Genomic DNA, 26,596 nt, shown 5'->3' on the forward strand with positions numbered 1-26,596 from the left:
ATCTAGCTTCAACTAAACATAGCGTAACCGTTGCCAACATATGGTCTTTGAAAGTTCAAAGATGCACGTTATAGCATCTTTGGAGAAGCATTCCGGACGTACCTTCCGACTGCCGAGCTACCGTTAGTCCGTGGATTCTGTTGCACGCAGCGCATCTACACAGACGTGTAAGAGGTTTTTGAGATATATTAAATCTAAGTTGTTCTTGTTCACAATACTTATTATTTATGAAGAGTCGGCATAAACACAGGCTACACTTGTATTATTTACATCCAAAGAGTATATTATGTTGCACAGTCCATAGAGTAAGCAAAATTTTCACACTATTACTCCTTTGGCCTGAAGCATACCTGCATAAAAGAATCGATATAAACATAACAAAATTAAATATCTTCAGTTACATAAAAATAACCTTATATTTACATTTTATCTATATATTAATTTTTTAATGAAAACTAAAGTCAGCCAGTCCGGCCATTCTATCCGGTCGATTTCCTTCATTTCTTTAACTGAAAGGTAAAATCTCTTAACTTCCGCTTTTCTCAAATTATTTGATTTTTTCAATTTTCGTCGCTTTGAAGCAATCATATATTTGGTTTGAATTGAGGTACGGAGTTTGTTTTGGCCTAAGAACACTCAGTGGATCAAGCTTTTTCATTTCAGCTCTTAACTATTCAGATTGGTTGATTCTGAGGAAAGTTATAAGTGCACTAAGTGCTCATTCAATTTGGCGTCTCATTTCTTCAACATTTTCTCTCATTGAAGCAATCATATATTTCGTTCTAATTGAGGTTTGCAGTTCGTTTTGGTCTAAAAACACTCAGTGGATCAAGCGCTTTATTTTCAAGTAACAACTACTTAAATTGGTAGATTCTGAGAAAAGTTATGAGTACATTTGTCTCCCTGACAAAGATCTTTAAAGGACTTTTTAACAGTTCGGCGCGTAGTGTTCTTCCAAGGAACGTTTAATTCAATTGCTTTGTGTGATGCATTTTCAAGTGTTTTGTTGACATAATATTACATTCTATTACCACAGCAGATCGTGTGCTTTATTTCATTAACTCGAAACTTTGCAAATACATCCGCGAGGATAGTAGCGAACAACACCATACTTTGTACATTGCGGGCGGAGCTTGGGGGAAACTGCTAGTTATTTACAGAAATTGTTATTCCTTGTTCACCATACCCCCACAGACGTGTCGTGTTAACTGGTGTTTTTCTTCAACTTTTTGTGATTTTTTAAATAGATTCGGCGTCGGATAGTGATGATTGTACTTCTACTTTGCCACAAAATAGAAAGCCATCATTTAAACCCGAGAAGGCAAAAGGGAAAAACAAACGCGTACGGGAATATAATGCAAAGTGGGAAACCAACACGCCACACTTATCTCCTGATCGAAGTAACTTCCACAGTGTTTCTCATGGATGAAGGGTCTTCACTCCACAGACTGGAAAAGAAATTGTGCAATAAAGATTATATTATTTTAGGGTACTCTTGGTCAAGAAAGAGGGAACTTTCAACACAATGCTTTTGAAAATGATAAAAAGTAGTCGTTTTAAAATTACAACTAAAAATAAGCTGCCCCCCCCCAAAAAAAATTGTGAAATGTCCCCCTTTTTTGACTAGCCTCTCCCTCATTCCATCTTCAACAGTTGGTCACCGTAACTGCGTAGTAAAAGGCCTCATTTCCAAACGCATCTACCCATTGTTCTGCACTAGGATGCTCTCTGTTACAATGCTGTTCCTCTAACGGAATTTCTGGCACAGTGGAGGTTGGTGGTCCTGGAACATCCACCCTATACACCGGACATGTGTCACTATGACTTAGATCTGTTCCCCAAACTAAAGGAACAACTCCTAGGGAAGGGAAGGTGACACTGTTACTGCTATCCTGCGCCTTCCACGATCTCACATTGTAGGCAACATATTGCAGGAGATTGGATTGTAGGATTGTACGCTGATTCTAAAATGAATGGTTTCATATAAATGCATACGTGTCACTACATTTCTTCCAGCCCTGGAAGATATGTTGCCAAACTTCATCTGCTGTTTTGCTTGTGCTGTGTTAGGCCCTGTGGTACCATGGATCAGCAGCAGATTCGGTTCGGGCAGCGCTCAAACCAAAGAAGAGAGGGAGCACACTGATCAATCAGAAACAGTAGCGTCCCTTTGATAAATGGACCAAGGAGTAACCTGAAGATAACGGAAGCAACAGGATCCAATACTTCAGAGATATCATATGCCCTGATGAAAAAAAATGAAATGGCGTATGGCTTTTAGTGCCGGGAGTGTCCGAGGACAAGTTCGGCTCGCCAGATGCAGGTCTTTTGATTTGACACCCGTAGGTGACCTGCACGTCGTGATGAGGATGAAATGATGATGAAGACGACACATACACCCAGCCCCCGTGCCAGGGAAATTAACCAATTAAGGTTAAAATTCCCGACCCTGCCGGGAATCGAACCGGGGACTCCTGCGGCCGAATGCCAGCACGCTAACCATTTAGCCATGGAGCCGGACATATGCCCTGATCAACGTGCTGGACACAAGAGCAAAATAAAATTACCCTTACACCTAGGCACTTCAGCCTTATCTTTTCTGAGCTTTCTGCCTTTACATTTTTAATCCCATTTCCCTACTTCCTGCAACCATCTAATCCGCGGATGCCCTCTTTCTCTCATCATCTGGTTTTCCTACAAATATTTTCTTGACACATTTCCTCTTAGTATTAGATTTACGAGGCCCAGAGTGTCTCATTTTCACATCCTTCGTGGCCCTTCCCTTTCTTCAATTTTCAATATGTCCTAACCAACTTATTCCCTTTCCTTGATTTCTGTCACTAGATTTGGGTATGTATAGAAGTTTCTCAGTTCTTAATTTGTTCTGATACACCATTCCTTATTTTCCTGGACTGATCCAAATATATTTCTGAGCATACTCTTTTCCCACATTTTAATACGTCTTTATGCTTTCTCTTCTTCTTCTTCTTCTTCTTCATGTGCCATGTCCTCGCAGAACGTTGGCGATCAGTAGCATGATCTGTTGTTTGTTCATAGCTGTTCTGAACAGAGTAAGCTTTGTCACCCCAAACCACTGGCTCAAGTTGCCGAGCCATGATGTCCTACTTCTCCCCGGACCACGTTTTCCATTAATTTTCCCTTGGAGTATTACTTGCAAAAGGTGGTATTTAGAGTTCCGCATCATATGACCAAAGTATTCTAGTTTCCTTCTCTTGATGGTAGTGAGAATTTCTGGTTCTTTGTTCATACGGTGCAAAACGTCTATATTGGTCATTTTAGCTGTCCAAGGTATCTTAAGCATCCTTCGGTACGTCCACATTTCAAATGCTTGCAATCTCTTGCACATGGTCTCAGTTAGTGTCCATGCCTCAACGCCGTATAACAGAATGCTGAAAACGTAGCACCGGAGTAGTCGTGTCCGTAGTGAAATGGAAAGGTCACGGCTTGTCAAAAGTTTCCTAAGTCTCTGAAAAGAAGTTCTGGCCTGCTCAATTCTGCATCGGATCTCGTGAGTAAGGTCCCAGTCATCATTGATGTGACATCCCAGGTATTTAAATGTTGCCACTTATGCTTTCTCACCATACTAAAATATCCTGCTTCGTATCGCCCCTAATCAGTAGAAAATATTATTTTAACTGATCCGAAACGATAGCCGACCGCCTCTAGTCTGACATTTCCTTAAATCTGTGTTATGATACATGTACTATCACGCTCTGAAACCTGATAAACGACTAACGCATCACATACCATACACCGGCTGCTCACTGAAGGCATGCATAATGTAATTTCAACTAAACTTAAACACTTGTCCTCCTTTCATAGCAGTAATACCCGCTCTGATTCCTCCCTTTCTGTCCATATCCACCCATCCTCTATGCAGAAAAAGTATTCTGTTCTGGCGGGTTCCAGACATTGGAATTCCCTGCCTGTCAATGTCAGAGGTACCACCTAATTACCTCATTTTAAGACCGCATGCCGAGACCACCTGCTGAATGCAGCTGACAAATTTGTACAATTGGTTGTGTGAATGACAGAGTTAGTAAAGTGTAATATATTACTGTGTAGACTATTATTTTATACACTAAGCTCTGTTTCCATTCAAGTATTACTAATTTGGTGAAGTGTAACAGAATGGTCAGAGCCCTAACTTCGACACCTACAAAGGCACAATAAATAAACAAGTCAAAAATAAAAATAAATACATAAAAAATCCTATGCGGGATCCGTCATGTTGGCCATAGCAGGGCAGCATCGCATCCTCGAAAACTGAGGGAACACGAGGAATGTCTTCAGATTTCTATTTCATATTTAACGCAGTGCTTATGTCATAATTTACCAAACTGTTTAGCAAAATGTATTATTATTATTATTATTATTATTATTATTATTACTATTATTATTATTATTTCTTCATTATGGAGTGCGATTGAACTTATTTAGCTGATGCCGTTGCGTTTTCCTTCTCTCAAAATCTCTTCATCTTCTCGCTGTGGCTTTTCTTGCGGTCTTCCGACCAGGTTTTGTTGGTAGTAGTGCAACTAATTACTGAACTTACAACTGTCTAGCACAATGTCATCCGTGATGCCTATTTTCTGAAGATCTTTTCCAACTTCGACTAGCCAATTGTTCTTTACTCTCGCTAATAGGGCAAGGTTCAGAATTCTTTTAGTCAATCTCTGATTACTCATTCTGAGAATATATCCGTAAAATTTCAAACGTCTTTTCTTATATGTGTCAGAGATATTCTATGGGTGTTGGTACAGGTAACGAGATTTCCTTATCGTCCAGATTCTCCCTGTACAGACAGGTCCAAAAAGTCTTTCTTTCTTGCTTTTCTACATACTTAATCAATGATCTGCCCCCAACGATCAGTTCCAGATGGATACAGTGCTTCAGGCTTGATTACAGTGTTGTAATGCCTTACGTTTCCATTTTGAGAGATATATTTTTAATCATATCGGTAGTTTAGAGATCCTTTCTATGTTTGCTTCACGATTCAGTCCTGAAGGTTGGACGACTTCTCCCAGATATTTGAATTTAGACACTTGGGATATATTTCCATATTGCGTTTCCATGAGTTGTCCATCTAGGTACCGAAGGGATCCTTCAATGTAGTGAGTTTTCTGGTATGAGATATGGAGTCCTGTTCTATATGCAATTTCATAGAGATTTTCGAAGGATGCAATCGCTTCCTGACTGCTATTGGACAACACTGCTAAGTCATCAGCGAAGGCCAAACACTGTAAATTAACTTTGTTGTCATGTAATCTGCCAAAGATTATTCCTTTAACTTCTTTTTTCACAAGTTCTAATCACTTTTCATAAAACAAGATTAAACAATAAAGGGGACAACCCATCTCCTTGTCGGTCATCTGTTTTAACATCAAATGGTTCAGACAATTCCCCTAAGAACTTAACCAATGAAGCGGTGCCTGTTAGTCTTTGCATGATTAATTCTCTTATTTCCCTGTCTTCTTTGAATTCTTCCAGTACACGGAAAAGTATCGGTCTGTCTATCGAGTCATATGCCTTTTTGAAGTCCACAAAAGTAATCACCGTTTGCCTGCTTTTACGAATTCGCAGGATGGTCCTGAGATTAAAAATCTGTTCTGCGCACGACCTCCCTTCCCTTAACCCTGCTTGATATTCTCCAATCAAATGATCTATTTGAATTTCAAGTCTCTTGAGTAGGACTTCTGAAAGAATTTTGTAGGTGACTGCTAGTAGGGAAATACCTCTGTAGTCATTTATGTCAGTTTTATCCCCTTTCTTATGTAATGGGTGAATTGTTGCACACTTCCAGTCTTCAGGAATTGCTTAACTGGTCCAGATATCTGTGAAAATTTTACGGATTTTCTGAGCGAGATTTCTGCCACCTATTTTCCACATTTCCGCTATTATACCATCTTCCCCTGGATCTTTATTGTTTTTTAACTCCAACTCGTGTATTATTTGTTCAACTTCTTGTATTGTTGGAGGCTCTGATTCTGGATTTGGTTCCGATGTTTCGAAAGTGAATTGTTCAGTAGTAGATTCGAGATTTGGAAGGACTTTGAAATAATCTGCTAAAAGTTTACAGTGTTCTTCATTATTTGTTTCTTAAGTCCCATCCGGTCGTTTAAAACAGAGAGTGGGTGTCCTATATCTCGTCAGTTTTTCTTTAAAGGTTGTAAAATTTCCTAGTACTGTTTTTCTTGAACTCTTGCTCGATTTCCGCCAGTCTGATCTTACCATAGTGACGTTTTTGGAATCGTATAATCTTTGATGTCTCCTTCCGTATTTTGATGAAGGCATGCCACTTCTCAGTGGTTTTCTGTGAATTCCAGACATGGCATGCTTCCATTCGGAGTTCTAACGCCTTATCACAGGTATCGTTCCAACACTTACGTTTCCTCGGTTGTATGTTAGTGTACTTGCCTCCTTTTACAAGTTCGTCTTGAAGTTCTGACAAGTAGCCTTTTGCTCGGATTATTATTATTATTATTATTATTATTATTATTATTATTATTATTATTATTATTATTATTGTACCAGGGGTTCATCTCCCTGGCTGTTTAAACTGTTCACCTTCTCCACAATGGTCATCTATGACAGTGATTGAGAACTTTTTAAACCTTCTAAAACTTTCTTCTCCGATGGTTAGATGGCTCTGGCATATAATTTCTAGCGTTCTCTGGTGAGCTAAGCCCAAATTAATTTACAAATAAATTTAATTTGTCGTAGTTGGTAAACCTTTTTACTGATTATTGTTTTTTTTATGTGCCGAAGATGTAATTACTTCACCTGGTGCCTCCTCTAATGTAATCTACCTATTGTATGCCTGTAACTAAGTTCTCTAACTAATCAGAACCCGGGGAGTGTTTGTAAATTTAGCCTATCACCGCTCTGGATTCTATTATAGTCTAGAACTTCCCCTGTGGACCTATTTAAGGAGAGCGCTTTCGGACCGTCTTGTCTGATCTGCTCCAGTGACTGAGTACGCGACTTGACGGAGATTAGAGGGGTCAGGACGCAGAAGGTGACCGGCTTGAAAAAGATCCAGCGCTAACAGTTAATGAGAGAATTAACCTAAATATGCGACTATACCGACGTGTGTTTTGAGGGGAAGATTTCAGCAGTTTTTCGTAAAATCGAGTATGTAATCGTATCATTTTTGCTGAAGTCCACGGACTCAATTTATATTTCCTACTGGGAAAATATTTAATGTAAGGAAACATGAGTGATGACCCTTAGAACCCTCCCCTTCCACTTTCGAGCTGGGTGACTAAAGTTTTACATTCTCTAAATTTTGGAAATTTGTCTCGGCCTTTAAACGTCCCCTTTTAGCATGTGTTTAGCCTCTGTGTCCTTGGGCCTTAAGCTCGCTTAGGTTCTTGTCTTTACGAATGTTCTTTTAAGGAATGCTGGTGTTTCACCTCTTTTCCTTTTACTTATTGCCTACTTTTGCTCTAACCTTTTTTCCCCTTCTTTTCTTAAGGCCAAGTAGGATGGGCAATATACCCCTGTATATCCATTGTGGTTTCCCGGGTAACCGTGTCTACATTTAGGTTTCGTTGTGAAACAGCACTTCACCAGTTTGTGAAATGTTGTAACTGATAAGACCACCATGAGGCAACCTATGTATGAACAAGATGAAGTGGAGTCACACAATTGGTTACTAGTGTAATAATATTGTGAATGTAGCAAGTGACACTTCACATTATTGAGAATAGCTTCTATGTATTTGTGAGCTCAAACTCTGAAATGTCGTACCGGTTAGGAGCAATTATGCTCTTTCACACGCAGGTTAATGACTGGGAGTTTCACCCAATTAAACTTGTACTTGATTAAGGACTCATAAATCCAATGTATTGTTGGTGCTGACGAGCTCTTTGTTAAATGTGAATATCCTCAAGTAATTTGTCAACTGCTTCTTGTTAAATCATTAAATTACCCTAATCTGGATTTTAGGAGAGGAAAGAAATAAAATTTCCAATTTTGTTAAAGTAAATTGTTATTCCAAATGGCCCCCTGTCCACCCATTCACCCCACGCGCTTCCTTACCTCTGCGTTCCACGATAAATCCCTGTAACAATTATCCTGGCCTTTTCTCAATTTCGTGGGGTTGATACTTTTGTCCAGTTTTACGTCCAGATGTCCTTCCGGACGTCAACACTATGTGAAGGAATGTATTCACTAGTGCATGTTTCTCAAACACGGTGAACAATTTATCACTGACAACTAAACAGCAACAGATCAACAGTGCTAGCCAGAAGGACAATACTCCTCACAATAACAACAACGAAAACCATTAACACTGCTCCAGTTACACACAGGACAGCTAACTCCACGACGATCCTCAGTCCACGGAAGTATACAATGAGTACTTCAAGGCAGTACACACATCATACTCCGCTGAAATACTCTGACACCGCTGGGACATTGTCAGAAGTCTACACTCATGTCATGGAACACACCCCACACATTCGACCATCCAGCACTACAGCAGTCCTCGTTCGCGGTGGCCTTGTATTTATATTACGATGATGGGTTACTGAAATATTCAGTGCTCAGCTAGAGACTGAACATTCCCATTTCATATTTCAGAAAGTGCAGGGTAAAACCAGGCGAAGAGAACAATACAGGGAGAGGACGGCCATGCCTTCAGACTAACTATTCCCTTTCACGAGGGCCTACGATAGGGCTGGCACGTAACAGTATGTTGGATATTCATCCCGAAGGCTGGTTTGATCCTCAACAGCTCCACCATCAGGGAAAGGAGGAGTGACATGGTTTGCCGTTGCTTTCCTCACCAAGCCAGAAGTTGTTATTGCATATCAGTGTGCCAAGCCAACTGAAATGCACGCACCGATGAGCGACACTTACACAACATTCATAACAGAGACTGGCTGCAAAGGAATGACATTACTAGCATTACCGCAGTCACTTTCATATCGCCAATGACAAAGATAAGACTGAGACAGATCAACAAAAGCAACAAATTTGTTCTAGCCCATATCAGAAGACAAAAGGTCTCGACAGCAAAGGCACCTATTAGCTATACATATCCTTAAATCAACTGAGGATCTGGTGCTGCATGATGATACCACTGTTGTTGAACGGTCTCCGGACTATTATCAGATCTCACTACACGGTCGTATTTTCTTTTGGCAAGAGCTGGGGGTCATCCAAAAATGTGTATAACGAAACAGTGTAACAAAATGTGTGACAGAAGTGTAACCTAGCAACCGTGTAGGCAGTGAGGTACGGTTTGGATGGATGGTCAGACAATGTTACCTAGCAACCGTGCAGGCTGAGTCTTATGGCTCACGGTCATCTGAAATTAGAAACCACTTATGGATGGCCATGGCCGAGAGACGTATTTATGACCATTTTATTTTTTCTAAACAGAAATCTTATACCAATTTTTTAAATTGTTACTTTACTAACACTTAGATTGTTTGTCTGCTTTCTGTTTTGTAATTTCCTATTATTTCAGCCAGATAGTCATCTCCGTTACTTTCAGAATTTCAAAATATTAATATTTTAGTGTATAGTTGTTTATACTGTATAATATTTACGTTGGCTTATGCATAGATTATGCGTTACTGGAATCAAATAATAAATGAAGAAAATAAATTGGGATGAATGAAAGCTTTTACATTCATTAAAAAGCAGTGCTCGGAGTGAACAAGAAGAGCAAATAAGCTTCTAGTTTTACGAGATTGCTGAAATCCTGGTCATGACTACGTCCGTTGAGTAACGATTAGCGCTATTAGCTAGCGTCTTCGAAGGCCTAGATTCGATTCTCGGTACTGTCAGAAATATGAGATTGATCGGAGGACTGGTATGTGGTTAAAAAGGTACACGAAGCTCACCCCCATTGAGGGAGAGCCTGAAAAGAGCAGCAACAATACGAATTTACAATCCTGTTCATGGCCGAGGGATCTCCAGCTTCACGAGGAATCCGAACCTTTACATCTCTAAACATACACTAGTCGGTACTAGAACCTCGACCACCTTCATAAGACGTCAGTGACGATGAAATAAAATGGCGTATGGCTTTTAGTGCCGGGAGTGTCCGAGGACAAGTTGGGCTCACCAGGTGCAGGTCTTTTGATCTGACACCCGTAGGCGACCTGCGCGTCGTGATGAAGATGAAATGATGATGAAAACCACACATACAACCAGCCCTCGTGTCGGAGAAATTAACCAATGATGGTTAAAATTCCCGACCCTGCCGGGAATCGAACCCGGGACCCCTGGGACCAAAGGCCAGCACGCTAACCATTTAGCCACGAAGCCGGACATCAGTAACGATGGAACTTGGTCATAATTAAACTACCCGGACAGACTTAGTGTTAGTAAAACTGATGCTTCAAATGTACATTATTTACCAAACCAAATCCTCTTGGAGAAAGTTTATACTGACTACTGACCTGTCATTAGGGTTGAATCCAGTCGTTCCTCAACGATTGTCACGCGTTACACAAGCTTCAGCCAAGTACTGCGCTGGAAAATGAAGAGATAATACATCATTATTAAAGGATCAGTATGACTATCAAGTTATTTTGGATAATAACACTAACACAAGTAAAAGAAGACAAGAAAAATACACGAAAATGAAAATCCTCATCCCGTTTGCAGTGATTCTACCGGATCAGGAATGGAATGAATGAAGCCCCATCTAGTGGCGAGGATAGTAATTGTGCCGGCTGCCGAAACCTGTCGTACTTCTCTCGAGCAATCATTAATGACTAACAGATGAACTTAAATGATACTGGCGAGTGTTGTTGGAATGAAAGATGACAAGGAAAGCCGAAGTAACCGGAGAAAAGCCTATTCCGGCTCCTATTTGCCCAGCACGAATCTCACAGGGAGTGACCGGGATTTGAACCACGGAACCCAGCGGTGAGAGGCAGGTGTGCTACCACCTGATCCATGGAGGCCCCTAAACGAGAAATTGCTTTACGTCGCACCTACACAGATACGTCTTGTGGCGACGATGGAAAGGTCTAGGGGCGGGAAGGAAGCGGCCGTGGCCTTAGTAAAGGTACAGTCCCAGTATTTGCCTGGTGTGAAAATGGGAAACCACAGAAAACCATCTTCAGAGCTCGAACCCACTATCTCCCGGATGCAAGCTCACAGCTGCGCGCCACTAACCGCACGGCCAACTCGCCCGGTGCTCCTAAACGAGACATAAAATCTATAAATAAAAATTCGTATATATGTCTGTACTCTTCTAAATTTACACTGGATAGAGCAAATAATGTCGGATTCGCTTTATTTCCTGCTTGTCAGTTAAACGACCTAAGGAAAACAGAGAGAGGGATTTTCACGAAACGTGGTATTTAAGTGTATGATACGGACGAGTAGCATCTTACCTACAAGTTCTTCAAAATATGCATTAAAATGGGGGGACTCACAGGGACCCGAACCATAAAACTCGATGTATCTCTCTTACGATTGGTTTTACAAGAAAATTATTCATAACAAAAATGTCTTACTTCTCTTCGATACGTGTAAAAATAAGGGAAATATCAGGGACCCTTCTCTAAATGTCTAAGGGGACAGTCTGGAGATAAAAGCCCATATTTTCGTCATTTTGGCGGCGGGGGGTGGGGGGGGGGTGGAAATTATGGCTGAATTTGAAAGGATTGAGTTTTTCCTTCTTGCCACGAAGTTATTATGTTGAATTCGAACATTTTATCACTTTAATCACGCTTTGTTTGCCAGTCTGCACACAGCAGAAATGGGCACCACTTGAACTTTGTGCTTTCATTTCCCTCCAATTATAATTTTACATATTATTCCCATTTTCTCCCATAATATTCTGCCAAATATAAGAAACTTTGTACGGTATGTGTATCACAGCTATATTAGGAAACATCTGTACGGAATTTTTCATTTCAGAATTTTTTCAAGTAGTAGGGATCCTTAAATCCAAATTTTAGAACATATAAATTACACAAATTTTAGTACAATAAATTATGTAAAGAAAAATCAATACAAAGTGCTTTTTAGAGAAGTATTATCTACCTAATACCAAATTTTCATTAATATATTTCAATAAAATTTAATGAAAAATGGAGTTAAAATTTCAAAAATACTGTCAAAAGAATGTTTCTGGAAAAACTATTAATTATATGTGAAATAAATTTTCGTGATATCCATATTTTTATTTAGGTGACATTCCCAGAAAGTTTCGTGAAAATTCATGCATGAGGTAAAAATATATATATTTATCTTCAGACTGTCTTTTAAGTCCACAATCCAATAACTAACTCTGGAGAGTTGCTATGGAGATCATACTGGCGACATTTAAAATGCTTTGTACATCTGTCTGTACTTTGTTTTAATATTAACGTGATACTCGGATATTATACCGGAAGGAAGAGATCAATTGTTTTAAAAAGTGATGAAACTGCGTAGCGCCAGAAAGAGTTAGGAAAAAGTGCGTCACGGCAAGCTACTGTCAGGGAGAGGTTGTCTGTCTAGGTATCTCAGAATGTCAGCAACAAGGTGAGAGGTCGACAGAAATGTAATCATGCTCATGCTAAGTAATATTCCGTCAACGTCCAACGTGCAACAACCAGTTTTGTGTTTTGAACTGACCCACATTGGAAAACAAATTGATAGGTCTCCTTTCTTTTATATCGTTAGTAGCAAACTTGTTCAGAACTGTACAAATTTCAAATCCCATACCTTACTACATTCGTATCGATGTGTCATAGGAATGTTCCCTTTCGTGCGAGTGTTGATGTAATAATCTCATAACGCTGCGAAGGTAAATGAGCCGAACTCCTTATTGAATTTTTAATAACTCCCATTTGAACTTGGTACTAGTACTTTAATAACTGAATCGTAATTTGAGTTGGAACTTATGACAGCTAAATGCATTGTCATAGTGGTTTATTATATTTTCTATATCGTTCGTAGACATGATGTACCCCAAAGACATTTGTTTCATACGTGTATAACCAATAGGGGAATTCCTAACCGAGGTAATGAAGGCCTGCTCGGTTCACCCGCAAGGACGTGGGTTCGATACCCAATGAGGTGGTTGAAGCGTTTGAAAAGAGACTCCAGCCTGGGGATCACTCAGCTTAGACTAAAAGTATCAGGTTAATTCGTGGAGGTAAAGATGGAAGAACATAGTCCTAACCACAGTAAATGATGATTCTACGAATAACAGAAGACGGAGCGAGTTGGCCGTGCGCTTAGGGTCGTGCAGCTGTGAGCTTGCTTTCGTGAGATAGTGGGTTCGAACCCCAGTGTCGGTAGCCCTGAAGATGGTTTTCCGTGGTATCCCATTTTGACACCAGGCGAATGTTGGGGCTGTACCTTAATTAAGGCCACGGCCACTTCCTACCCCATCGTTCCCGTAAGACCTACCGGTGTCGGTGCGACGAACAACGAATTGAAAAATATAGAAGTAGTTTTTTCTGTCCTTTCATCCAGGTCAGTACGGTGTAGCTATATAGCTTTCTAAGCGACATACATACATACATACATGTCTATCACTTTTATTCCTTCTGAGGTCACATCAGATCCTATTACAACAGATAAAGTTACGAAAAATTACTTTTAATTGTCCATAAACTATATCAGTCTACGGTATTTTCTCTGGAACGATAGCGTTTTATTTTATTCAGTGAATTTGGACAATCGCTATTTAACACTGTGCACAAAATCAGACACAGCACGAGGAGTAACTGAGGCTTTGACATTTTAACCCAACAGACTGGAGTGTATCCACGTTTCTCTCGGCGCCTCAGCTATTACGATAGTCTCACTTCAATGAACAATGTCCTTGATGTCAAGTGAAATGCGTAATTGGTACTTTCAGCCTAGCTCTTGCATTCTGCCGATGTTCGTCCTCATACTGGTACACGCCTGAGGAAGAAGTGCAGACGGATTACTGAACAGAACATGGTATGTATAGCAATCGCACCTCACCTTGGCTGTAGGTAAGGAGACAAACCAATTTTCTCGAGAATGCCTGGGTATATGACACAACGGCTTTGGACACAGTTTTGGAAAAGGAATACAAGATGAAAATAAGTAAATCAAAAACAAAAAAATGGACTGCAGTCGAAAAAGTATTAGATTAGGAAATCATGTCTTAAGGGAAGTAGATTAACATTGTTACTTGGGTAGTAGATTAACTAACGATGACACAAGTAGGGAGGGCATAAAATGCAGACAAAAGAAAGGAAGGAAGACCTTTCTTAATAAAAGAAATTCTTCTCAGTTTGAACATTTATTTAGTAATCAGAAAGACGTTTTTTGAAGACTTTCGTCCGGAGCGTAGCACTGTATGGAAATGAAACATGGACAATAACTCAAAAATAAAGAGAATTGAAGAATTTGATATGTGGTGTTACAGAACAATGTTGAATGTGAGATGAGTAGATCGAATCGCGAATGAAGAGATATCCAATGGAACAGGTGAGAGGAGAACGATTTGGCGAAATTTGTCCAGAAGAACCCAGGACTTGTAGGGAGGTGTAGGTGCTAAAACTGGCAAGGTATGAATATGACAAACAGATTGGGTAAGATGTAGTAGTACCGAGCTCGATAGCTGCAGTCGCTTAAGTGAGGCCAGTATCCAGTATTCGGGAGTTAGTAGGTTCGAACCCCACCGTCGGCAGCCCTGAAAATGGTTTTCAATGGTTTCCCATTTTCACACCAGGCAAATGCTGGGGCTGTACCTTAATTAAGGCCACGGCCGCTTCCTTCCAATTCCTAGCCCTTCCCTGTCCCATCGTCGCCATAAGACCTATATGTGTCGGTGCGACGTAAAGCAACTAGCAAAAAAAAAAAGATGTAGTAGTTACCTAGAAATGAAAAGGTCAGCAAATGATAGGGTGGCACGAAGTGCTGCATCAAACCAGTCTATGGACTCATGACTTTGGGGCATTTATATTCGAAGGGTCACTTCCACTTACTTAAGTATGAAGAAAGTCCGTGACCCGTCTGCCTGCAGGCTTTCTTGTTACAGCAACTGCTGTGACGTTGATTCTCAGCAGGCCCAGCGTAGCGCCTGTTACACTCATCAACACGATGATCAATTCATCTTCTACTGCATACTGTTGCCATTAGGCAACGCATAACTTCTCATCTGTGTAAACGGGTACAGATTGTGGACGGAGGTAGTTTTACGGCACACCTTCAACTGTACAATCAATCAAACACATACCAGTAATGCCTTGCTTTTGTTTTTGTTTTTTTTAAATAACAGATAACAAAACAGCCCTACAACCGAAGGTACTCCTTCCATCCCGTCAACATTCACGCGTACCAACCACCATTTATTTTACGTGGGGCCTCCCCATCACATTATCACAAGATTCAGGAGTACCTCTGGCTCAACCTCAAAGATATTACCGACCTAAGGTCGTGCAAGTTTATTTGCGCATTGCATTTACGTGTCCATGGCAGTGATGTTCGGTCTTTGAATGTTGAAAGCTTAGCGTAAAACTCGCGAAAACTCGTATATGGCAAACATTACATACGAGTGTTAAGGTAGTGGCCCCAGTTAAGAATTGTTGGTAAATCTAAAACACTGAACGTAAGTTGAACCAAACAGAAACGAAAAGAGTAATTCATACAGTAGAGAGTTAACCTTTTCAGTAGGCTACCCATTTTTATTCGTCCTTATGCATGCCCATCGCGGGGTATTTTTTTGGGGGGGGGCGGGGGGTAGCAATGGATGAAATGGGCTAAAAAGTTAAAAAAATATTACACATGTTTTCAAAGTTTTGAACACTAAAGGAATGAAAACCTTAACAATTTGTTATCTTTTGCCTCTTTCGTCGGAACTGAACAACTGTGTGATCTGATCACTTTCCACAGATTAATTCACTCGTTTTCACTATCGTAATAAAAGCCACATTTGTCATCATTCTCGACAATATGTAATGAATCATTCTCCATCATGCTTTCATTTCACCTGGGTAGAGACATCAAGGAAGACAGCAGATAGCGGTCAACGTTCAACACAAGAAGTAGAATCGTGGCAAGCATATTGTTAAGTGATGAATCGAATCGAGTGTCACATTCACAGGGCACTGCTCATTTCTGTGCTAATTGGTTAGTGTGCTGGCCTTTGGACAAGATATGCCGGCTTCGAATCCCAGCCGAGTCGGGGATTTTAGCCTTCATTAGCTAATTCCTCTGGCTCGAGGACTGGGGTTTGTGCCATTTTCAGTATCAGATTTCGTCGTACGTAAGACCCTATCCCCACAGACGCGCAGGTCGCCCATGTGCGTAAACCAAAGAGACGTACACCAGGACACTCCGGAGGCATGCTCTATTATTATTATTGGTATTATTATTATCATTATCATTATTATTATTATTATTATTATTGTACAGGGGACACTGTCAGATGATACCATCTCGTGTTGAACAACGGAAATACAGCGTCAGACTAAACTCGACACGGGGAGATTGCGTGACACTTAAAATCAAAGTCAACTCGTGGTTAGGACGGTGAAAAATGTGTTGAGTTCCGAGTTAACTTGGGCGTGGGATAGAGAAAGTTACAACAGTTTTACTTTACGTCGCACAGATAGCTCTTATGGCGATGATAGGGTAAGAAAGGTTTAGGAGTGGGAAGGAAGCGGCCGTGGCCTTAATTTAGCCGCAGCATTTGCCTGGTGTGAAAATGGGAGCCAATCTTCAGGACTGCCGACAGTGGGGTTCGAAACCCCTATCTACCGAATAGAAGCTCACAGCCGCGCGACCCAAATCGCGCAGACTTGCTCGGTTGGAACCAGTAGTTTGAATTGGACCAGAGTTCTTAGCTTACTATCCTCCTTACAATCGCCCCAGTCACCTGCCTATATGGCTCCTTATATGCCATGGATACTTCTTCCTAATCATACCCCCAGTTAACTCTATTGCATGAATTTATTTTTGTTATCTGTTATGTAAAAAAAGGCGTCACTCGTATATGTGTTTGATTGACTTAACAGTTGAAGGTGTACCGTAAAACTACGTCTGCCCGCAGTCTGTATCCATTTACGCAGGTGGAAAAGTTATATGTTGCCTGATTGCAACACTATGCAGTAGAGGGTTAATAGCAAATGCATAAAATGACTATAAACTAGAACGCTGGAGAAGAGCTCTAGAGGAAAGAGGTCTTAAAATCAGCCGGAATAGGAATGAATACATGTACCTGGGGGGAACTGGAATTGAGATTTCAGATGGACGGAAACCAGCTCCATGTAAGGAACAGTTTCAAATACATAGGATCCACTATGTCTGCTGATGGTAATCTAGCTCTAGAAATTACCCGCCGAATTCAGGCTGCCTGGTCTAACTGGAAAAGGTTTTCTGGTGTCATCTGTGACTAAACATCCGAACAAAGGGGAAAGCCTATAAAAGTGCGATGAGACCTGCAATGCTATATGTTGCAGAAACTTAGCCAGCAGTGCAGTCACAATGTAAGTGGCTAGAAGTATCTGAAATGAAAATGCTGAGATGGATGTGTGAGGTTACGAGGAAGGACCACATCAAGAACACCATTATACGAGGTAACATTACAAAGTGACAAATATCTAGAAAAGTCCAAGAAAGACGATTGTTCTGGTATGGCCACATTGAGCGCAGGGATGGAAACTATGCAGGAAGGCGAATGTTTTATATGAAGGTATAAAGGAAAGGGTGATAGGCATAAAGCTGAAAATTACAGGCCAGTAAGTTTGACATGCATTGTATGTAAGCTTTGGGAAGGCATTCTTTCTGATTATATTAGACATGTTTGCGAAATTAATAAGTGGTTCGATAGAAGGCAGTTTGGTTTTAGGAAAGGTTATTCCACTGAAGCTCAACTTGTAGGATTCCAGCAAGATATAGCAGATATCTTGGATTCAGGAGGTCAAATGGACTGCATCGCGATTGACCTGTCTAAAGCATTTGATAGGGTGGATCATGGGAGACTACTGGCAAAAATGAGCGCAATTGGACTAGACAAAAGAGTGACTGAATGGGTTGCTATATTTGTAGAAAATAGATCTCAGAGAATTAGAGTAGGCGAAGCTTTATCTGACCTTGTAATAGTTAAGAGGGGAATTCCTCAAAGCAGTATTATTGGACCTTTATGTTTTCTTATATATATAAATGATATGAGTAAACAAGTGGAATCAGAGGTAAGGCTTTTGCGGAGGATGTTATTCTATAAAGAGTAATAAATAAGTTACAAGATTGTGAGTAACTGCAACGTGACCTCGATAATGTTGTGAGATGGACAGTAGGCAATGGTATGTTGATAAACGGGATTAAAAGTCAGGTTGTGAGTTTCACAAATAGGAAAAGTCCTCTCAGTTTTAATTACTGCGTTGATGGAGTGAAAGTTCCTTTTGAGGATCATTGTAAGTATCTAGGTGTTAATATAAGGAAAGATCTTCATTGGGGTATTCACTTAATTGGGATTGTAAATAAATACAAATCTCTGCACATGGTTATGACGGTGTTTAGGGGTTGTAGTAAGGATGTAAAGGAGAGGGCATGTAAGTCTCTGGTAAGACCCCAACTAGAGTATGGTTGCAATGTATGGTACCCTCACCAGGATTACCTAATTCAAGAACTGGAAAAAATGCAAAGAAAAGCAACTCGATTTCTTCTGGGTGATTTCCGACAAAAGAGTAGCGTTACAAAAATGTTGCAAAGTTAGGACTGGGAAGAAGTGGGAGAAAGAAGACAATCTGCTCGACTAAGTGGTATGTTCCGAGCTGTCAGCGGAGAAATGGCGTGGAATGACATTAGTAGACGAATAAGTTTCAGTGGCGTCTTTAAAAGTAGGAAAGATCACAATTTGAAGATAAAGTTGGAATTCAAGAGGAAAAATTGGGGCAAATATTAATTTATAGGAAGGGGGGTTAGGGATTGGGATAACTTACCAAGGGAGATGTTCAATAAATTTCCAATTTCTTTGAAGTAAAGGCTAGGAAAACAGTAGATAGGGAATCTGCCACCTGGGCGACTGCCCTAAATGGAGATCAGTATTGATTGACTGTGGAAGGTAGGAGGGAGAGAGGTAGATCCAAACGAAGGTGGATGGATTACGTACAGAAAGATCTTAGGGAGGAGCATGAAAAATGAAAATACTGTTTGGGACCGAGGTAAATTGGATACGACTTCTCAGAAACGTCGACCCCGTATGAACGGGAAGAGACTAACGAGAAGAAGAACAAGAAAAGGAAGAAGACAACTATTATAGAAGCTACATCGACTGCGGTCACCACACGAATCTTCACACATGCAAACTATGTTTACAGGCTCACTATCCTCGTTAACGACCAGCAAGCCTTTGGTAGCAGCAAATAACGAAGTTACCGGAGAGGGGAAATCTTTTTCCGCACACCCACACCATACATGTCAACTCCACTCCATTTTGAGTGAGTTTCGAGGTGTTTACAAATACAAGTGGCAACAATGCCATGGATCTGGATTGCTTGTTGTGCCACTCGCTCCGTGGCATGACAACCCTGATGGGCCTTCGCCTACTGAGCGACTGCTGCTCAGTCCGAAAGTCGACAGATTACGAGGCGACGCGTGGTCAACGCGACGAATCTCCTCAGCCATTATTCTTGCCTTTCTAGACCGGGCCCACCATCTCACAGTCAGGTTCGTCTTCAACTATAATCATGTAAGTAAAATTATGCAGGTTGAAATACCCAGCCTAGCCGAGAATCGAATCGAACCGGGGCCACCACCAGTTAGGAGACAGGCATGCTACTCTTCGACCGCGATTAATACCAGGATCGATTATCAAATTGTTTCAAACCTGCCACATGAACTAACAACAACAACAACAACAACAACAACAACAACAACAATAACCCTAACCGTGATCTTCCAATCTGTTATATTATCAGCCCGAAGGCGGGTAGGATCCTCAAATAGCACCACGATAATTATGCTGTTTTAGGGAAACAGCAAAAATTGATCACGACACCAAAATGAGGAATAAAATAGTTTCCCATTGCTTTCCTCACTGGGCCAGAAAGTACTATTGCAGCATTACTAACCGTATGAGTAACACCTTTCATCGCATACAGACGCGCAGGTCGCCTGTACGGCATCAACTCGAAAGACTTCCATCAGGCCTCTTCGGAGACCACACGTCATTACCAGCATAAACTAAAGTCTTACAGAAAGCTGCCTCGATAGATCAGTGTTAGAGTGTCCGACTCCTGATCACAAATTCGTGGGTACGATTTCGACTGAGGTAGTCAATTTTTGAATGGACGGTCAAAAATGTTGGTAATCCATGGCAGGTTAAAGATCTCTGGTGGCGTATCCATTGTCAACCGGCAAGATTACATTCACTCAGCCATAGCATGCATCCAGTAAAATCCCACTTTCGTAGCTAAACAGCAGTACGATCGGAATAACGAAACTGGAGGGCAGGCACGAATGTTATTGCTCAGCACTACCAATACCTCAGCAGCGATCATACTGTCACAACAACTGCACGAATGTCGTTGCTCAGCACCACCAATACCTCAGCAGCGATCATACTGTCACAACAACTGCACGAATGTTATTGCTCAGCACTACCAATACCTCAGCAGCGATCATACTGTCACAACAACTGCACGAATGTTATTGCTCAGCACTACCAATACCTCAGCAGCGATCATACTGTCACAACAACTGCACGAATGTCGTTGCTCAGCACCACCAATACCTCAGCAGCGATCATACTGTCACAACAACTGCACGAATGTTATTGCTCAGCACTACCAATACCTCAGCAGCGATCATACTGTCACAACAACTGCACGAATGTTATTGCTCAGCACTACCAATACCTCAGCAGCGATCATACTGTCACAACAACTGCACGAATGTCATTGCTCAGCACCACAATACCTCAGCAGCGATCATACTGTCACAACAACTGCACGAATGTTATTGCTCAGCACCACAATACCTCAGCAGCGATCATACTGTCACAACAACTGATGAGACTGGGATTTTGAAGGAAGCTACATGCAATCAATCAATCAATCAATCAATCAATCAATCAATCAATCAATCAATCAATCAATCAATCAATCAATCAGTCAATCACCACTGATCTGTAATTAGGACAGTCACCCAGGTGGCACATTCCTTATCTGTTGTTTTCCTAGTTTCTTCTTAAATGATTGCAAAGAATTTGGAAATTTATTGAACATCTCCCTCGGTAAATTATTCCAATTCTTAACTCCCCTACCTACAATAGAATATTTGCTCCAATTTGTCCTCTTGAATTCCAGCTTTATCACCATATTGTGATCTTTTCTACTTTTGAAACAACACTCCATCCCCCCCCCCCCCCCCACATGGCCTACCAAAAGACCGCTGCTCAGTCCGAAGGCCTGCAGATTACGAGGTGTCGTGTAGTCAACACGACGAATCCTCTCGGCCGCTATTCTTGGCTTTCGAGACCGGGCCCGCCATGTCACCGTCAGATAACTCCTCAAATGTAATCATGTAGGCTGAGTGGACCTCGAACCAGTCCTCAGATCAAGGTAAAAATCCCTGACCTGGCCGGGAATCGAACCCAGGGCCTTCGTGCAAGAGGCAGGCACGCTACCCCTACACCGCGGGGCCGGCTTTGAAAACACCACTTAAACTTACTCGTCTACCAATGTCATTCCACGCCATCTCTCCACTGACAACTCGGAACATACCACTTAGTCGAGCAGCTCGTCTTTGTCTCAAATCTTCCCAGCCCAAACTTTGCAACATTTTGATAACGCTACTGTTTTGTTCGAAAGCACCCAGAACAAATCGAGTTGTTTTTCTTTGGATTTTTCCAGTTCTCGAATCAAGTAATCCTGGTGAGGGTCCCATACACTGCAACCATACTCTAGTTGAGGTCTTACCAGAGACTTATATGCCCTCTCCTTTACATCCTTACTACAACCCCTAAATACCCTCACAATCCCGTTTATGTGATTACCGCAATGAAGGTCTTTCCTTATATTAACACCTCGGTACTTACAATGATCCCCAAAGGGAACTTTCATCCCATCACCGCAGTAATTAAAACTGAGAGGACTTTTCCTGTTAGTGAAACTCACAACCTGACTTAAGCCCGTTTATCATCATAGCATTGCCTACTGTCGATCTCACAACATTGTCGATCTCACAACATTGTCGAGGTCATTTTGAAGTTTCTCACAATCTTGTAACTTATTTATTACTGAATAGAGAATGACATCATCCGCAAAAAGCCTTATCTTTGATTCCACTTCTTTACTCATATCATTTATATATACATAAGAAAACATAAAGCTGCAATAATACTTCCTTCAGAAATTCCCCTCTTAATGATTACATGATCACATAAAGCTTCACCTATTCTAATTCTCTGAGTTCTATTTTCTAGAAATAGGTATAGCCACCCATTCAGTCATTCCTTTGTCTAGTCAAACTGCGCTCATTTTTGCCAGTAGTCTCCCATCATCTACGCTATCAAATGCCTTAGACAGGTCAATCGCGACACAGTTCATTTGACCTCCTGAATCCAAGACATCTGCTATACCTTGCTGGAATCCTACAAGATGAGCGTCAGTGGAATAACCTTTCCTAAACCCGGACTGCCTTCTATCGAATCACTCATTACTTTCAAAAAAATGTATAATATAATCAGAAAGAATGTTTTCCCAAAGTGGCCTGTAATATTCAGCTTTATGTCTATCGTCCTTTAATTTTTACGCAGGGGTTACTATAGCAACGCTCCTTCATGCAAACAGTAATCATTTTACTCTGTCCTATCACGTGACAGATGCAAATGACTTGCATCCATCAAATAAATGGCAACAGACGATCCTCATCAAGTAGAGACACAAATATGATGAGCTTCACAAACTGTAAATTTAATTTATGGCTCTTGACCTAACGACTTACTTAATGGAGGTTGTAATGAGAGTCATGACATGGCCTTTATGTAACTATCTCCATCACGTGGCGTCTTCAAGCATCATCACATCTAGGATTGCTGGCATCGACGGTTTCCCGCTGAATCTCAAAATTTTCAGGTAGAATGCGGAATTACAAAGGTTAGTTTAAGAGATAGGCTAATTGTTATTTCTAACAGTTCTTGATCAGAATAATGAGCATCTCTTTTGAGAATTCTACCATTTCCATTCTGAATAATAACCTCCACTTCAAAACTATTCCAAATGTATACAGCGCCGGCTTGGGTAATACACAGTGGTGTGTGCTGGGATCAAAACGTGGGCTACAACTACACTTAGGTTCAGTGAACGTCCTCATGTTGTTTCTAAGCACTCTGTAACTGAGTTATGTTGTGTGAATGGGTTTTCTTTCATCTTTTATGCACTTCAGTCATTATTATTATTATTATATTTGCTCTTTTGATTATTATTAGTATTATCGCTCTTATTGCCTGTAACCTGATCTTACAGTAGCTGTCCGTAGTAGTATTTTTTGTAGAATTACTACATCTTAATTTTATGTTTATGTTTACATTTTTAAATTTCACTATTGAATGTGGTTAAGTGTAACACAAATGTAAGTCAGTAATAAATAATTATTAAATAAATAAACAAACAAATAAAATTAACTAGACTCGTTCAACGCAATTGAATTTCCACTTCATTTTTATTTTACTACCTGACGTTGAAGTCACGCTAGGTTTTGGTGAAGCTAGAACAGGAAAAGGCTAGAAATGGGATGACAGCAGATTAACATTAATGGAGGTAGAGCATCAGCACACATCTGATGAGGAACCATGATAAACAATGTCCAGCGCTACCGATTCGAACCTATCATCTCTAGAATGCAAGCCCTCTAAGTACCACAAAATTCATCCGAAACAGAAACCGCTGTCTTAACAATAGAAGACCTACTAACCACTAACCACAGATGCCATTGACGTCAGTGACTCCACTTTGTTCGACATAAATTTCGAAAGTAAGTCGGGGAGCAGTTACGTAAGGCCGAAAATAACTGTATGAAGCATTAATAAGCTAAAATTTAATAATAATAATAATAATAATAATAATAATAATAATAATAATAATAATAATAATAATAATAATGTAGTATGGCCTCCGGAGTGGCCTGGTGGAGGTCTTTCTCCAGTAGACGGCCTATAGGTGAACTGCATGTCCGTGAGGATGGGGTCCTACCTAAAATGATTTCTAATAATAGGCTCCCGACCCCAACGAGTTAACCAATGAAAATTAAAATCTCCGACCCGGCAGGGAATCGAACGTCAGATCTCTTGGACCAAAGGCCAGCACGCTAACCACTTAGGTATGGAGCCGGACAGAATGGATTGAGAATGTTTTACTTAAACTCCATTCCTAAAATCAGTCACTAAAGACACCACTGTACCAGAATTTTGACCTGAAAATAGATTCATTAACGTGCCAGTAAACCTACTGACACAGGCACATCTAAAAGCTAACTGCCATGCTATACCAATCCTGCACCAATTAGGGCAACTGGAAAGAAAGACCAATAATTTAAAAGAAAACAATGGGAGGCTTTTATTTCGAAATTATTCTTGGTAGTTAAAATATCATTTTAATAATAATAATAATAATAATAATAATAATAATAATAATAATAATAATAATAATACCGAGCGAGTTGGTCATGCTGTTACGATCGCAACAGCTGTGAGCTTGCATTCGGGAGATAGTGGGTTCATACCCCACTGTCGGCAGCCCTGGAGATAGTTTTCCGTGGTTTCCCATTTTTACACCAGGCAAATGCTGGGGCTGTACCTTAATTAAGGCAACTTTCTCTTCCTTCCCACTTCTAGCTCTTTCCTATCCCATCGTCGCCGTAAGACCTACCTGTGTCGGTGCGACGTAAAGCCAATTGAAACATATCACAATACAAAAATACCCCTCGCCAGTGTCATAAATTTTAAAAAAAAGATTATAGGAGTTATTTCTTGTAATTAAATTGTTTTCTATATTCCTCTCTTTCGGTACGGAACAAAAATGGGGATTTTACGTATTCAGGATAGTTAAATGATGACTTTTTAAAACTGAAAAAAAAAGAGGGGTCTAAATGAGGACTTATGTGGCGACTGAAGAATGTGAGAGTACTCTAGAAGAGTACAATACTACGATACACATATACTTTTTTTGCTAGTGGTTTAATTTCCCACTAACACATCGAAGGTTTTCGGCGACGCGAGGATGGGAAAGGGGGAAAGCAAGGTACAGCCCCAACATTTGCCTCGAAATAAAAGTAGGAAATCACGGAAAACGATTTTCAGGGATGCCGGCAATGGGATTCGAACTAACCATCTCCCGAATGCAACAAGATCTTATAAAGGGTGTGTCTGAGCACCCCATCCTAGCACCATGGAGTCGCACGCTAGGGAAAATTTGCTTCCTGGAGAATATTTTGATTTCAGTACACACTGGTGAACACCAGTCATCATGATGTCACCGATCATTCAAACTAATGTTCCAAAGAATGATTTCATCCCTCACCTTTTTCTACCCATATGAAACAATTTAGATACCGTATCATTTTTCATTTATACTTGCAAAGTTATGAAGCCAAAATTACAATACATTCCCGTGCGACGCTGAAAATTCTACACGAACGACACGAAACATGCACTTTTAATTCAAAGCGAAATTCATAAAAACACGGAACTTGAATTTATTGTACCAAAACGTGTGGTGTATAGGAACAGAATCGATTCAGAGAGTGTAGTTTATCTCCGTGATCTATTTGGAATCGTGTATTTCAATGCGGCGGGTATGACTAGATGCGACAATGCTTGTTGTGAATTCTCGCGTGTTCATTGTTAGTTTGCTTTCACGCTATGCTGCGCGCTTGTTTCTCAACATTTCGTGTGGTGATATTGCACTTGTGCGGTGTGTCCGTGTACACTGTACTCAAAGCTGAACGGTTAAGTGGACATTATTTTAGACAAAATGAGGAAGTTTACCTGTATCCCATATATTCAACGTTCATGTCAAATTGAAACTCTTGACATGAAAGTTACGACTGTACATTTAGAGTAGGTGGGTGACGTCGGTTCTAAGCCACTGTATTCGGGAGACGGAGAGGAGCTGATCCCCACCATCGGCTGTCCTGAGAATGTTTCCGTGGTTTTCCATTCTCCTACACTAAGACGAATACCTGGACAGTTCCTAGTACAGGCTAGTGATGTGATAATCGAATGCAAAATAACCGCTTATTCGAATATTTCATTTTCTTCGATTATTTTTCTGATTTATATATTTCGATTATTCATTCGAATGAATGAGGCATTCGAATAGTGAATATTTTTCCATTCTATTAATTTTTCGATTATTCATTCGAAACTCGATTCGAATGAATGAGGCAATCAAATAGTGAATTTTTTCATTCGATTATTTTTTCGATTATTCATTTGAAACTGCATTCGAATGAGTGAGGCAATCGAATAGTGAATTTTTCCATTCGATTATGTTTTCGATTATTCATTCGAAACCATTCGGATGAATGAGGCAATCGAATAGTGAATTTTCCATTCGATTATTTTTTCGAAACTGCATTCGAATGAAAGGGGCAATCGAATAGTGATTTTTTCCATTCGATTATTTTT

The 26,596-nt window shown here is 40.5% G+C and overlaps 1 long non-coding RNA gene across 2 annotated transcripts in view; it reads right to left on the reverse strand.

Moving 5' to 3' along the window:
• Positions 1–26,596, reverse strand: part of LOC136874924 (uncharacterized) — a 638,399-nt gene that overhangs the window by 389,300 nt on the left and 222,503 nt on the right. For both annotated transcript variants that reach the window (XR_010860319.2, XR_010860318.2), the window contains exon 2: positions 10,440–10,512. This is a non-coding gene — a long non-coding RNA (uncharacterized lncRNA). The remainder of the gene's footprint in view (positions 1–10,439; positions 10,513–26,596) is intronic.

Source organism: Anabrus simplex, chromosome 5 (genome assembly GCF_040414725.1).
Source record: "Anabrus simplex isolate iqAnaSimp1 chromosome 5, ASM4041472v1, whole genome shotgun sequence".
Lineage (NCBI taxonomy): Eukaryota > Metazoa > Arthropoda > Insecta > Orthoptera > Tettigoniidae > Anabrus > Anabrus simplex.